At 48.3% G+C, this 15,320-nt stretch overlaps 1 pseudogene; it reads right to left on the bottom strand.

Moving 5' to 3' along the window:
* LOC147098136 (scavenger receptor cysteine-rich domain-containing protein DMBT1-like) overlaps nt 1–15,320 on the bottom strand; it is a 210,767-nt pseudogene that overhangs the window by 143,339 nt on the left and 52,108 nt on the right.

Here is a 15,320-nt window from a genome sequence, read left to right as displayed (position 1 = left end):
AGTAGGACGGGACCTGGAGAAGTCAGCCATGTTGGTAGCGAAATCCCCGACGTGGACTTCCTGGGGAAGGAGAACATTCTCTCGTGAGGAGTGGCATTGGTGGGTGTACAGAGCAGCGACCGAATGGAATGGAGCGCCGCAGGGAGGACCTCCTGCCAGCGGGAGGTCGGAAGGCCCTTAGATTTTAAGTTTAAAAGGACTGCCTTCCAGACTGTCGCATTCTCCCTTTCCACCTGGCCGTTACCCCGGGGGTTGTAGCTGGTGGTCCTGCTTGTAGCAATGCCTCTCGCGAGCAGGTACTGCCGAAGTTCGTCGCTCATAAAAGATGAGCCCCTGTCGCTATGGATATAGCTAGGGAAACCGAACAAGGCGAAGAGGTCATTCAGACATTTAATGACCGTGGTACTGGTCATGTCCGAGCAAGGGATGGCAAACGGGAAACGGGAGTACTCATCAATTATATTGAGGAAGTACACATTGCGGTCAGAGGAGGGGAGGGGCCCTTTAAAATCGATGCTCAGCCGCTCGAAGGGGCGCGTGGCTTTGATCAGGCTCGCTCTGTCTGGCCTATAAAAATGCGGCTTGCACTCGGCACAGATCTGGCAGTTCCTGGTCATGGTCCTGACCTCCTCGATGGAGTAGGGCAGGTTACGGGATTTGATAAAATGGAAGAACCTGGTGACCCCCGGGTGGCAGAGGTCATTGTGGAGGGTCTGTAGCCTATCAACCTGCGCGTTGGCGCACGTACCACGTGATAGGGCATCTGGGGGCTCATTGAGTTTCCCGGGCCGGTACAAGATATCGTAATTGTAGGTGGAGAGTTCGATTCTCCACCTTAAGATCTTGTCATTCTTGATTTTGCCCCGCTGCTTATTATGAAACATAAAAGCCACTGAACGCTGGTCAGTGAGCAGGGTAAATCGTTTTCCGGCCAGGTAATGCCGCCAATGTCGCACGGCTTCCACAATGGCCTGGGCCTCCTTTTCGACAGAGGAGTGTCGAATCTCGGGGCCCTGGAGGGTCCTTGAGAAAAAGGCCACGGGTCTCCCCGCCTGGTTAAGGGTTGCAGCTAGGGCAAAGTCGGATGCGTCGCTCTCCACTTGAAAAGGAAGGGACTCATCCACAGCGTGCATTGTGGCCTTCGCAATGTCTCCTTTTATGAGAGTGAAGGCTGCACAGGCCTCTGCTGTCAGGGGGAAGGAGGCGGACTTGATGAGGGGTCGGGCTTTATCCGCATAGTTGGGCACCCACTGAGCATAGTAAGAGAAAAACCCCAGGCATCTCTTCAGTGCTTTCTGGCAGTGGGGGAGGGGGAGCTCCATAAGGGGGCGCATTCTATCGGGGTCTGGGCCGATGACTCCGTTCTCCACTACGCAGCCAAGAATAGCGAGGCGCGTAGTACGAAACATACATTTGTCTTTGTTGTATGTGAGATTCAGCCGCTGGGCCGTCCGGAGGAATTTCTCTAGATTAACGTCGTGGTCCTGCTGGTCGTGGCCGCAGATGGTGACGTTGTCTAGATATGGGAAAGTGGCCTGGAGCGCGTTCTGGTCAACCATCCGGTCCATCTCCCGTTGGAAGACAGAAACTCCGTTGGTGACGCCGAAGGGAACTCTGAGAAAGTGATAGAGCCGACCGTCAGCTTCAAAAGCTGTGTACTGGCGGTCCTCAGCCCTGATGGGGAGCTGGTGGTATGCCGACTTCAGATCAATCGTCGAGAACACCCGGTATTGTGCTATCTGATTGACCATGTCAGATATGCGGGGGAGTGGGTATGCATCTAGTTGGGTGTAGCGATTGATCGTCTGGCTGTAGTCAATAACTAGGCGCTGTTTTTCGCCAGTCTTCACTACCACCACTTGTGCTCGCCATGGGCTGGTGCTACTTTCAATAATCCCTTCCTTCAGGAGTCTCGCTACCTCGGATTTAATGAAGCTCCTATCCCCAACACTGTAACGCCTGCTTTTGGTAGCGATGGGCTTACAGTCGCGGGTGAGGTTAGCGAACAAGGAGGGGGGGGGAACTTTAAGGGTGGAGAGGCTGCAAATGGTGCACGGCGGGCGATTTAAAAGCTGCTGGCTGCAGACTGTGAGTGGGGGGAGGGGTCCGTCATACGCTAATGTGACACTCTTAAGGTGGCACTGAAAATCCAACCCCAGTAGAACGGCAGCGCAGAGATGGGGCAGGACCAGAAGTTTAAAATGTTTGTATTCTGTGCCCCTTACTGAAAGGGTCACTACACAGTAGCCACCGACGTCCGCTGACTGGGCTTTGGAAGCCAAAGAGATCCGATGGCGCGTCGGCAGGACCGGGAGAGAGTAACTGCGCACCGTGTCGGGGTGGATAAAACTCTCCGTGCTCCCGCTGTCAAAAAGGCAGGTAGTGGCGCGGCCGTTTACCGTAATATCCATCATGGACCTGGACAGTTGATGAGGGAGAGATTGGTCCAGCGTCACGGAGGCCAGCGTATGGTCGAGCGAGTCGATGTGGTCGTCAGATGAGGCGGTGGTTGAGTCCGGCTCCCCCGTGGTTGAAGTCGGAGGCGTCCAAGATGGCGGACAAAATGGCGGCGCCCACGGTCCCGATCCCCACGCGGCTGGGGGAGCCCAAGATGGCGGACAAGATGGCTGCGCCCACGGTTCGCACGCAGCGCTGCTGGCGTTAGCGGTCTTCCCTTTGCAGGCGCTAACGTAGTGACCTTTCTTCCCGCAGCCGGAGCAGGTAGCATTCTTCGCGGGGCAGCGTGCTCTAGGGTGTTTAGCTTGGCCACAAAAATAGCATTTTTGTGCCTTGGACATCGCTGCAGCAGTCGGAGGTGGCGGTCCCATGGCCCAAGATTGCGGCGTCCACGGCGCGGGGCGATGAGGGGAGAAAGCGTCCATATTTCTGTGGGCCGCGTCGAGCGAGAGCGCGAGGGACACTGCCTTTGTCAGGTCTATTTCACCCTTCTCCAGCAGCCTCTGCCGGGAGTAGTCGGACCTTAGACCCGCAACGAAAGCGTCTCGTATCAGTCCCTCCGCATGTGCCGCGGCCGATACTTCCTTGCAGTCGCAGCCGCGTCCGAGTACCCGCAGTGCCCGTAGGAAGGCTTCCACCGATTCCCCGGGCTGCTGTCTGCGAGATCTTAAAAGGTGCCTGGCATAGACCGTGTTAACCGGGCGTGCATACTGCCCTTTCAGTAGGTCGATAGCCGCCGCGTAGGTCGTCGCATCTTGGATTAAAGTATAGACTTGGTGGCTCACCTTCGAGGCCAGGATTTTCAGTTTATTTTCATCAAGAGTCACGGTCGAGGCTTCCAGATACGCCTCAAAGCAACGCAGCCATTGTGCGAATTTAGTCGACGAACCCGCTTCTTGGGGGTCTAGGTCCAGGCATGTTGGTCTGAGGGCTCGCAGCAGCGCCTGCTGCTCAGCGTTTTGCGCCATCGGTTGATCAGCATCCGCAGCCAACATTTAACTTTGGTAATAAAATTGATGCACTATCAATTGCTACAAAAGACTGGAGATTGAGTAAGTAATAAACAGGCTTTTATTACCAAAGAACAGAGCATGCCTCTTGTGGTTGCCTGGTATCCAAAAGGGCTGGAGGCTTCTGAGCAGCGACCTTTATACCCAGCCATGAGGGTGGAGCCAGGGGCGGAGTCAGCTGAGGCATGCACAGACAAGTACAACAATATGCAAGAGTGAACAACAATACTAACAACAGTGGTTTACCACACATAGCAACAGGAGGAGGCCATGCTGCCTCTTGAGCCTGTTGCATAGGAACAGCAGGAGGCCCTTTCAGCACCTCGAGCATCTTACATGGGAAAAGGAGATGGCCATTTATCCCAGGTGCATTTGAACAGGAACAGGCCATTCAGTCACGCGAGGCTGCAACATGGGAACAAGAGGAGGCCATTCAGCACTTCCAAATTGTTGCAGAGGAAATGGAGGAGACCATCTAGCTTCCAAAGGCTGTAACATAGGAACAGGGGAATGCCTTTCACCCCCTCGAGCCTGTTACATAGATACAGGAGAAGGCCATTCTGCCTTTCGGGCTGTTGCATAGGTAAATGACTAGACCATTCAGCCCCTCGAGCCAGTTATGTAGAAAAAGGTGGAGGCTATTCAGCCCCTCGAGCCTGCTATATAGTTACAGAAGGAGGCCAGATAGCCACTTGAGCCTGTTGCATAGGAACAGGAGGAGGACCATTCAGCTCCTCGAGCCTGAAACTTAGGAACAGGAGGCAGTTGTTCACTCACTCGAGCTGGTTGCATAGGATCAGTAATAGGGTCAGTCAGCACCTTGAGCCAGTTACTTAGAAACAGGAGGAGCCCAATCAGTCCACTTGAGGCTTTTACATAGGAACATGACACAAGACTTTTTCAAAGGACCAAGGGGATGCCAATCGTCCCCTCGAGCTTGTTGCATCGGAACAGGAGGAGGCCCGTTCAGCCCCTCGAGCCTTTTACATAGGACCAAGAGGAGGCCATTCAGTCCCTAGAACCTGTTGCGTAGGAACAGGAGGAGGCTCATTCAGCCCCTTGAGTTTCATACATAGGAACAGGAGTAGGACATTTAATCCCTTGAGCCAGGTACATATGAACAGGGAAAGGCCATTCTGCCGCACAATGCTGTTACATGGGAACAAGAGGAGACAGATTTCGAAACTGAGCGGAAGCAGCGGTAACGGAGGCAGAGGAGGCAGCATGAAGGAAGCTGAGCGGCGATTCCAGAAATACACCAGGAATGATGTCACAGGAAGCTGGTAACTGATTGGTTGATAAAGGTCACACAGTTTTTTTTCCTCCAAGTTAGGGGACGCGGTTAAATATCGGGATAGGGATAAAGTCGGATCTTGGAGATTAGTAACCCTTAATACTCCATGAAAGTAGTATATTTTAATACTTTTTAAATTAGTAACTGGTAATACTATATTAAATTAGTCACTGTTGATATTATATTTTTTTAATAACTTGGATTATGTACATCTTAGTCTTAATTTTCTGTAAAGTTAGTTACTAGTCCAATAAACAAAGCCATGGAAGTGCAGCTCGATCCCGTGGAATGCACATCCTGTGATATGTGGGAACTCCAGGATGCTTCCTGTGTCCTGGACAACCATGTTTGCAGGAGGTGTCATCAGCTGGAGGAGCTCAAGCTTCGGGTTTAAGAGCTTCAACAGCAGCAGGCATCACTGTGGTGCATCCGCGAGACAGAGAAATACATGGATAGCACATTTCAGGAGGTGGTCACCCCACAGCTAAGGACTGTGCAGGCAGAGAGCGAATGGGTGACCGCCAGACAGAAGAGGAGAACTTGGCAGGTAGTGCAGGAATCACCTGAGTGCATCTTGCTCTCCAACCAGTATTCTGTTCTGAGTACTGGTGTGTGTGACGGTTCCTCTGGGGAGTACAGCCACAGCCAAGTCTACTGTGCCATGGTTGGCTCAGCTGTACAGGGAGGGAGGACGAAGATAGGGAAAGCAATACTGGTAGTGGATTCGATAGTCAGGGCAGCAGACAAGCGTTCCTGCGGTCGCAGACGTGACTCCAGGATGGTATGTTGCCTCACTGGTGCCAGGGTTAAGGATGTCACTGAACAGCTGCAGAACATTCTGAGCGGGGAGGGTGAACAGTCAGAGGTTGTGGTCAATGTCGGTACCAACGACATAGGTGGAAAGAGGGATGAGGTGATGCAGGCAGATTTCAGGCAGCTAGGAAAGAGATTAAAAAGCAGGACCTCAAAGGTAGTTATCTCTGGAATACTACCGGGGCTACGCCGAGTGACTGTAGAAATAGGAGAATAGAGCAGATGTATGCGTGGCTGGTGAAGTGGTGCAGGACGGAGGGCTTCAGATTCCTGGAGCATTGGGGCTGGTTCTAGGGGAGGTGCGACCTGTACAGGCCGGACTAGTGGCACCTCAACAGAGTTGGTTCCAATACCCTCGCGGGGAGGTTTGCTGGTGCTGTTGGAGAGGGTTTAAACTAAGTTAGCAGGGGGATGGGCACCAGGGTGTCGCATTAGAAAGGGGAAACAAAGGGCAGAAAGGATTGGGAGAGACAGATAACACCAAATGAAGAAACAGTAAGGCATTAAGTGGGGTCAGACTAAGAGAGAACACAGGATGGACTAAGATAGGTTTACAGTGTATGCATGTAAACGCACGAAGCATAGTAAACAAGGTTGTGGAACTGCAGGAAGAAATAACCGAATGGGAAATTGATGTCGTGCCAATAACGGAATCTTGGTTCAAAAAACGGCAGGATTAGGTATTAAACATTCCTGTGTTTAAGGTTTTCAGAAAGAAAGATACAGAAAGATAGGAGGTGGTGTGTCAGTATTGTTTGAGGAGAATGTTACAATGCTGGAGAGAGAGGATGTCCTGGAGGGGTCAAGGACAGAATCTATATGGCTACAGTTAAGAAATTATATAGGTGCCATTAAACTACTAGGTGTTTTCTATAACCCACCACAAAGTGTGACAACTATGAAGGAGCAAAATTGCAGAAAAATTACAGAGAGCTGCAAGAACTATGGAGTAGTGATAATGGGCGACTTCAACTATCCTAATATAGACTGGGCTAGTAATGGTCCAAATGGCAGAGACGGGGAAGAATTTCTGAAGTTTGTTCAGGAGAACTTCCTTGATCAGTATGTTTCTGGCCCACCGAGGAAGGAGGCATTGCTGGATCTGGTTCTGGGGAATGAAGTAGGTCAGTGGAGCAAGTGTCAGAGCAGAAGAGGAGGGGTGGGACTGATTAGCGACTACATAAAATACCAATGCATGTAGGCAGAGGGTATGGCTTAGGTGCTATATGAGTACTTTGCATCGGTCTTCACCAAGGAAGAAGATGCTGCCTTAGACAGAGTGACCGATGAGGTAGAGGAGATACTGGATGACATAAAAATGGTAAAGAAGAGGTGCTACAAAGGCTGGCTGTAATTAACGTAGACAAGTCACCAAGACCAGTTGGGATGCATCCTAGGACACTGAAGTATGTGAAGGAAGAAATCGCGGAGGTACTGGACATAATCTTCCAATCCTCCTTAGAAATGGGTGTGGTACCGGAGGACTGGAGAATTGCAAATGTTACACCCTTATTCAAAAAAGGATGTAAAGATAAACCCAGCAACTACAGGCCAGTCAGTTTAACCTCGCATGTCGGGAAGCTTTTAGAAACAATAATCAGGGACAAAATTAACAGTCACTTCGACAAGTGTGAATTAATTAAGGAAAGCCAGCATGGATTTGTTAAAGGCAGATCGTGTTTAGCCAACTTGAACGAATTTTTTGATCAGGTAACAGAGGGTTGTTGAGGGCAATGTGGTTGACGTGGTGTACATGGATTTCCAAAAGGCATTCAACAGCATGCCACATAATAGGCTTGCCAGCAAAGTTGAAGCCCATGAAATAAAAGGGACAGTGGCAGCATAGATACTGAATTGGCTGAGTGACAGGAAACAGAGAGTAGTGGTGAACGGTTGTTTTGCAGCTTGGATGAAACTATGCAGTGATGTTCCCCAGGAATCAGTTCCAGGACCACTGCGTCTCTTGATATATATTATTGACTTTGATATGTATGTAAAGGGCAAAATTTCAAAATTCACAGATGACACAATACTTGGAAGTAAAGTGAACAGCGAGGATAGTGATAGACTTCAAGAGGAACTTGAGAGCCTGGTTGAATGGGCAGACACATGTCAAATAAAATTTGATGCAGAAAAGTGCGAAGTGACACATTTTGGGAGAATGAATGAAGAGAGGAAATATAAACTAAAGGGTACAATCATAAAGGGGGTGCATGAACAGAGAGAGCTAGGGGTATATATGCACAAATCGTTGAAGGTGACAGGGCAGGTTGAGAAAGCAGTTAAAAAGGCTTATGGGATCCTGGGCTTTATGAAGTTTTGTATAGAGTACAAAAGCGTGGAAATTATGATGAACCTGTATAAAACATTGGTTCGGCCTCAGCTGGTGTATTGTGTCCAATTCTGGGCACCGCTCTTTAGGAAGGATGTGAAGGCCTCAGAGAGGATACAGAAAAGATTTACGAGCATGATTCCAGGGATGAGATACTTGCATAGGAAGATAGGAGCAGGAGTAGGCCACTCGGCCCCTAGAGCCTGCTCCGCCATTCAATGAGATCAGGCCTGATCACCCAAATTCAGTACCCTGTCCCTGCCTTCTCCCCATATCCCTTGGTCCCTTTAGCCTTAAGAAATATATCTTACTCCTTCTTGAATATACTTAATGAAGTGGCATTCACTGCCTTCTGTGGTAGAGAACTTCACAGGTTCACCACTCTCTGGGTGTAGAAATTCCTCCTCATTTCTGTCCTAAATGGCTTACTCCTTATCCTCAGACTGTGACCCCTGGTTCTGCACTCCCCGGCCATCGGGAACATCCTTCCTGCATCTAGTCTGTCCAGTCCTTTTAGAATTTTAAATGTTTCAATGAGATCCCCTTTCATTCTTCTAAACTCCAGCGAATATAATCCCAATCGATCCAATCTCTCATCAAACGTCATTCATGCCATCGCAGGTATCAGTCTGGTGAATCTTCGCTGCACTCCCTCCAGGGCAAGAATATCCTTCCTCAGATAAGGCGACCAAAACTGCACACAATACTCAAGGTGTGGTCTCACCAAGGCCCTGTACAACTGCATCAAGATATCCTTGTTCCTGTACTCGAACCCTCTCGCTAGGAAGACCATCATACCATTTGCCTTCTTAACCACCTGCTGCACCTGCATGCTTACCTTCAGCGACTAGTGCACAAGGACACCCATGTCTCGTTGCACTTCGCCTTCTCCAAATCTATTGCCGTTCAGATAATAATCTGCCTTCCTGTTTTTGCCACCAAAGTGGAGAACCTTGCATTTATGCACATTATACTGCATCATCCAAGCTGTCCATATCATACTGGATTTTCTATGCATCCTCCTCACAGCACACACGCCCACCCAGCTTTGTGTCATCTTCAAACCTGGTGATATTACATCTAGTACGCTCGTCTAGGTCATTAATATATATTGTGAATAGCTGGGGTCCTGGCACCGAACCATGCAGTAACCCATTAATCACTGCCTGCCACTCGGAAAATGACCCGTTTATTCCAACTCTTTCCTTCCTGTCTGCCAACCAATTCTCTATCCAAGTCAGAACCTTACCTCCAATCCCATGTGCTTTAACTTTTCATGCTAATCTCTTATGTGGGACCTTATCGAAATCCTTCTTAATGTCCAAATACACCACATCCACTGGTTCTCCCTGATCTATTCTACCAGTTACATCGTCAAATTATTCCAGTAGATTAGTCAAGCACTATTTACCTTTTGTAAATCGATGTTGAATTTGTCCGATCCTGTCACTGTTTTCCAAGTGCTCTGCTATTAACTCTTTTATAATGGACTCTAGCATTTTCCGCACCACCGAAGTCAGGCTTACTGTTCTCTAATTTCCCGTTTTAGGGAATTCCACAGGATCACCACCATCTGAGCGAAGGAATTTCTCCACATCTCAGTCCTAAATGTGCTACCCCGTATCCTGAGGCTGTGACCCCTCGTTCTAGAGTCCCCAGCCGGAGGAAACATCCCCCCTGCTTTCAGTAATTGTAGCGCTGTCGGGATTTTACACGTTGCAATGAGATCTCCTCTCATGCTTCTAAACTCTAGTGAATACAGGCCGAGTCAACCCAATCTCTCCTCATACGGCAGTCCTGCCTTCACAGGAATCAGTCTGGTGAACTTTCACTGCGCTCCCTCTATAGCAAGTATATCCTTTCTTAGGTAAGGAGACCAAAACTGCACACAATACTCCAGGTGTGGTCTCAGCAAGGCCATGTATAACAGTAGTAAGACATAATTGCTCCTGCACTCAAATCCTCTTGCAATGAAGGCCAACATATGATTTTTCTTCCTAACTGCTTGCTGCACCTCCATGTTTGCTTTCAGGGATTGATGTACAAGGGCACCCAGGTCACTTTGTACATCAACATTTCCCAATCTATATCCATTTAAATAATAGAAACATAGAAGATAGCAGCAGGAGTAGGCCGTTCGGCCCCTCGGGCCTGTTCTGAGATTTAATGAGATCATGGCTGATCATCAAATTTCAGTTCCCTGTCCCTGCCTTCTCCCCATGTCGCTTGATCCCTTTAGCCTTAAGAAATATATCCAACTCCTTCTTGAATATATTTAATAAGTTGTCCTAAAATGCCTTCTGTGGTAGAGAATTCCACAGGTTCACCACTCTCTGGGTGAAGAAATTCCTCCTCATCTCAGTCCTAAATGGCTTACCCCTTATCTTTAGACTGTGACCCCTGGTTCTGGACTCCCCCGCCATCGAGTACATCCTTCCTGCATCTAGTCTATCTAGTCCGGTTAGGATTTTAGAAGTTTCAATGAGATCCCCTCTCATTCTTCTAAACTCTAGCGAATATATGCCTAATCGACCCAATCACTATTCATACGTCATTCCTGCCATCCCAGGTACCAGGCAGGTGAATCTTCGCTGCACTCCCTCCATGGCAAGAACATACTTCCTCCGATAAGGCGATCAAAACTACAAACAATACTCAAGGTGTGGTCTCACCAAGGCGCTGCACAACTACAGCAAGACATCCTTGCTCCTGTACTCGAATCCTCTCGCTATGAATGCCAACATACAATTTGCTTTCTTAACCTCCTGCTGCACCTGCATGCTTACCTTCAGCAACTGGTGCACAAGGACACCCAGGTCACGTTTCACTTCCCTTTTTCCCAATCTATTGCCGTTCAGATAATAATCTGTCTTCCTGTTTATGCCACCAAAGTGGATAATCTCGCATTTATCTGCATCTGCCATGCATGTGCCCAATCACCCAACCTATCCAAATCATACTGGAATTTATCTGCATCCTCCTCACAGCACACACGCCCACCCAGCTTTGTGTCGTCTGCAAACTTGGAGATATTACATCTAGTTCCCTCGTCAAAGTCATAAATATATATTGTGAATAGCTGGGGCCTAGCACCGATCCCTGCGATACTCCACTAGTCACTGCCTGCCACTCGGAAAAAGACACGTTTTTTCCAACTCTTTGTTTCCTGTCTGCCAACCAGTTCTCTATCCAAATCAGTACCTTACCCCCAATCCCATGTGCTTTAACTTTGTATGCCAATGTCTTATGCGGGACATTATCGAAAGCCTTCTGAAAGTCCAAATACACCACATCCACTGGTTCTTCCTTATGGATTCTACCAGTTACATCCGCAAAAAATTCCAGTAGATTATTCAGCATGATTTACCTTTTAAATTCCATGTTGACTTTGTCAGATCCTGTCACTGTTTTTCAAGTCCACTGCTATTACATCTTTTATTAGGCACTCTATCATTTTCCCCACTACAATGTCAGGCTTACCGGTCTATAATTCCCCATTTTCTCTCTACCACCTTTTTAAAGAGTGGGTTTACATTAGGTACCCTCCAATCCATGGGAACTATTCCAGAATCTATAGAATTTTGGATGATGACCAGCAATGCATCTACTATTTATAGTGCCACTTCCTTAAGTACCCTAGGATGAAGATTATCAGGCCCTGGGGATATATCGGGCCTCAATGCTGTCAATTTCCTGAACACCATTTCCCTACAAATACTGATTTCATTCAATTCCGCCCTCTCATTAGACCATATGATCCATGACGTCTCTGGAATGTTATTTATGTCCTCCTTTGTGAAGACAGAACCAAAGAATGTATTTAATTGTTCTGCCGTTTCTTTGTTTCCAATTATAAATTCCGCTGATTCTGACTGACAGGGACCTACGCTTCACCTAACCAACCTTTTTCGCTTCACATATCTATACAAGCTTTTACAGTCAGTTTTTATGTCCCCAGCAAGCTTACTCTCATATTCTATTTCCCCCTCTTAATTAATCCTTTTGTCCTCCTTTGCTGAATCCTAAACTGCTCCCAATCCCCAGGTTTGCTGCTTTTTCTGGCCAATTTATATGTCCTCTCCTTGGATATTTTGCTACCCCTAATTTCCCTTGTTAGCCACAATTGAGTCAACTTTTTTGTTTTATTTTGATGCCAACCATGGATGAACAAATTCTGTAGTTCATCGATGCAATCTTTAAATGTTTGCCATTCCCTATCCACCGTCAACCCTTTAAGTAATGTTTCCCAATCCATCCTAGCCAACTCGTGCCTCATACCATCGTAGTTTATTTTATTTAAATTCAGGAGCCTAGTTTCTGAGTCAACTACTTTACTCTCCATCTTAATGAAGAATTCTATCATATTATGATCGCGCTTCCCAAAGGGGCCTCGCACAACAACATTGCTAATTAATATTTTCTCATTACATAATACCCAGTCTAAGATGGCCTGATCTCTAGTTGGTTTCTCGACATATTGGTTCGAACCCTGAACCTGATACATAGGATCAAGAGAATGCCATTCAGGCCCTCGAGCCTGTTGCAAAAGAACAGGAGGAATCCATTCAGACCCTTGAGCCAGTTGCATTGGAAAAGGTGGAGGATAATTCAACTCATCTAGCCTATTACATAGGAACAGGAGGCCATAGCTCAGTCCCTCGAACCGGCTGCACAGAAACAGGAGGAGGCCATTCAACACCTCGAGCCTGTTGCATAGGAACAGAATTAAGCCATTTCTTCACTTGAGTCTGTTACATAGGCACAGGAGGAGGCTATTTAGCCTCTCGAAGCTGTTAGATAGAAACAGAAGGCTGCCGTTTAGCCCCTTGAGCCTGTTGCAGAGGAATAGGCCAGTTATCACCTTGAACCTGTTACATAGGCAAAGGAACATGCCATTCAGCCCCTTGAGCCTTTTACATCGGAACAGGAGGAGGCCATTGAGCCCCTTTAACCTGCTACATAGGAACAAGAGGAGGCAACTCAGCTCCTCGGATCTGTTACATTGAAACAGGAGGAGGCCATTCAGCCTCTCGAACCTTTTAGATATGAACAGCAGGAGGTCCTTCATCCCATCGATCGTGTTGCATAAGAACAGGAGAAGGACCATTCCGGTACTCAAGACTGTTAAGTAGGAAGACGAGGAGGCCATACAGCCCATCGAGTCTGTTGCATGGGAAATGGAGGAGCCCATTCAGCCTTTAGAGCCTGGTGCAAAGGAACATGAATAGCCCATTTATCACCTTGAGCCTGTTACATAGGACAAGGAATAGGCCATTCAGCCTCTCGAGGCTGTTACATGGAACAGAAGGAGGCAATTTATTCCCTCAAGAATGATATTGAGGAACAGAAGGAGGCATTCCAGTCTCTCGAGACTGTTACAAATGAAAAAGAGGATACCATTCAGCTCCTAGTGCCAGTAACCTAGCAAAAGGAGGAGGCCATTTAGCCACTTGAACCTGCTACATAAGAACAAGAGGAGGCCATTCAGACCTTCGAGCCTGTTCCATAAGAACAGAAGGCCGCTGTTAAGTCCCTCGAGCCGGCTACATAGGAACAGGAGGATCCCCAGCCAGCCATTCGAGAGTGCTTCAAAGGAAAATGATGAAGCCATTCAGCCCCTCGAGCATGTTACATAGGGACAGGAGGGGGTCATTTAGCCCATTGAGACTGTTTCAAAGGAACAGGAAGAGGCCATTCAGCATCTCAGAACAGATACATAGGAAAGGAGGTGGTCATTCAGCACCTTGAACATGTTGCATAGGAACAGCAGGAGACCATTCAGCCACTCGATTCTGTTGCATAGGAACAGGATGTCATTCAGCCCCTTGAGACTGTTACATAGGGACAGGAGGAAGCCACTTAGCCCCATGTGCATGATACCTAGGAAAAGGAGGAGGCCATTTTGCTCCTTGAACATGCGGCATAGGAACAAGACGATGCCATTCAGACTTTCGAGTATGTTGCATAGGAACAGGAGGAGGGCATTCAGCCCTAGAGCCTGTTGCATAGGAACTGGAAGAGGACATTCACCTCCACGAGGATGTCAGGAGGAGGGAATTCAGCCCATCGAGACAGTTACATAGGGACAGGATGAAGCAATTTAGCCACGCAAGCCTGTTACCTAGCAACAGGAGGAGGCCATTTAGCCCCTTGAACCTGATACATAGGAATAAGAGGAGTACATAGAGACCGTAGAATCTGTTCCATAGGAACAGGAGGCCGTTATTCAGTCCCTCGAGCAGGCTGCATAGCAACAGGAGGAGGCCCAGTCAACCCTTCGAGACAGTTTCAAAGGAACAGGAGGAGGCCATTCAGGTTCTTGAGCCTGTTGCATGGGAAACGGAGGAGTCCATTCGGCCCCTGCTGGTTGTTACATAGGAACAGGAGGATGCCATCCAAACCCTCGAGTCTGTAACAAATGAACAAGAAGATGCCATTCAGACCCACGAGGTGGTCATTTAGCCCATTGAGACTGTTTCAAAGGAAGAGAAGGAGAGCATTCAGCATCTCAGATCTGTTACATAGGAAAGGAGGAAGCCATTCAGTACCTTGGACCTGTTGCATAGGAACAGGAGCACGCCATTCAGCCTCTCTATTCTGTTCCATACGATCAGGGTGTCATTCAGCCCTTTGAGCCTGTTACATGGGGACAGGAGGCGGCCACTTAGCGCATCGAACCTGTTACCTAGGAGAAGGAGGAGGCCATTTAGCCCCTTGAACATGCTACATGCGAACAAGAGGAGGCCATTCAGGCTTTCGAGCATGTTGCATAGGAAAAGGAGGCCATTGTTCAGTCCATCGATCTGGATCCATAGGAGCAGGAGTAGAACATTCAGCATAGGAACTGGAAGAGGCCATTCACCTCCTCGAGGCAGTCAGGAGGAGGCAATTCAGCCCCTCCAAACAGTTACATAGGGACAAGAGGAAACCATTTAGCCCGTCGAACCTGCTACATAGGAAGAAGAGGAGGCCATACAGGCCTTCAAGCCTGTTCCATCAGAAAAGGAGGCCGCTGGTCAGTCTCGAGCCGGCTGCACTGGAACAAGAGGATGCCCAGTCAGCCCTTCCAGACTTGTTCAAAGGAACAGGAGGAGGCCATTCAGCCTCCTTCTGTTACATAGAAAAGAGGAGGCCATTCAGCACCTTGAACCTGTTGCATAGGAACAGGAGGAGGCCATTCAATCCCTAGAGCCTTTTGCACAGTAACTGGAAGTGGCCATTCAGCTCCTCGCAGCTGTTCACAGCAGGAGGCAAATTAGTCCCTCGAGACTGTTACCTAGGAACAGGATGAGGCCATTTACAAACTTGAGCCTGTTACATGGGCCCAGGATGAGACTATTCAGCACCTCAAGCCTGTTGCACATAAATAGGAGAAGGAACATTTATTTCCGCAATCCTAGAACCTAGGAACAGG

The sequence above is a fragment of the Somniosus microcephalus genome, chromosome 30 (assembly GCF_052327205.1).
Source record: "Somniosus microcephalus isolate GS21.2 chromosome 30, FLI_Smic_1.0, whole genome shotgun sequence".
NCBI lineage: Eukaryota > Metazoa > Chordata > Chondrichthyes > Squaliformes > Somniosidae > Somniosus > Somniosus microcephalus.
Note: the sequence above shows the minus strand (reverse complement) of the source record. Positions and strands in the feature narration are given on the sequence as shown.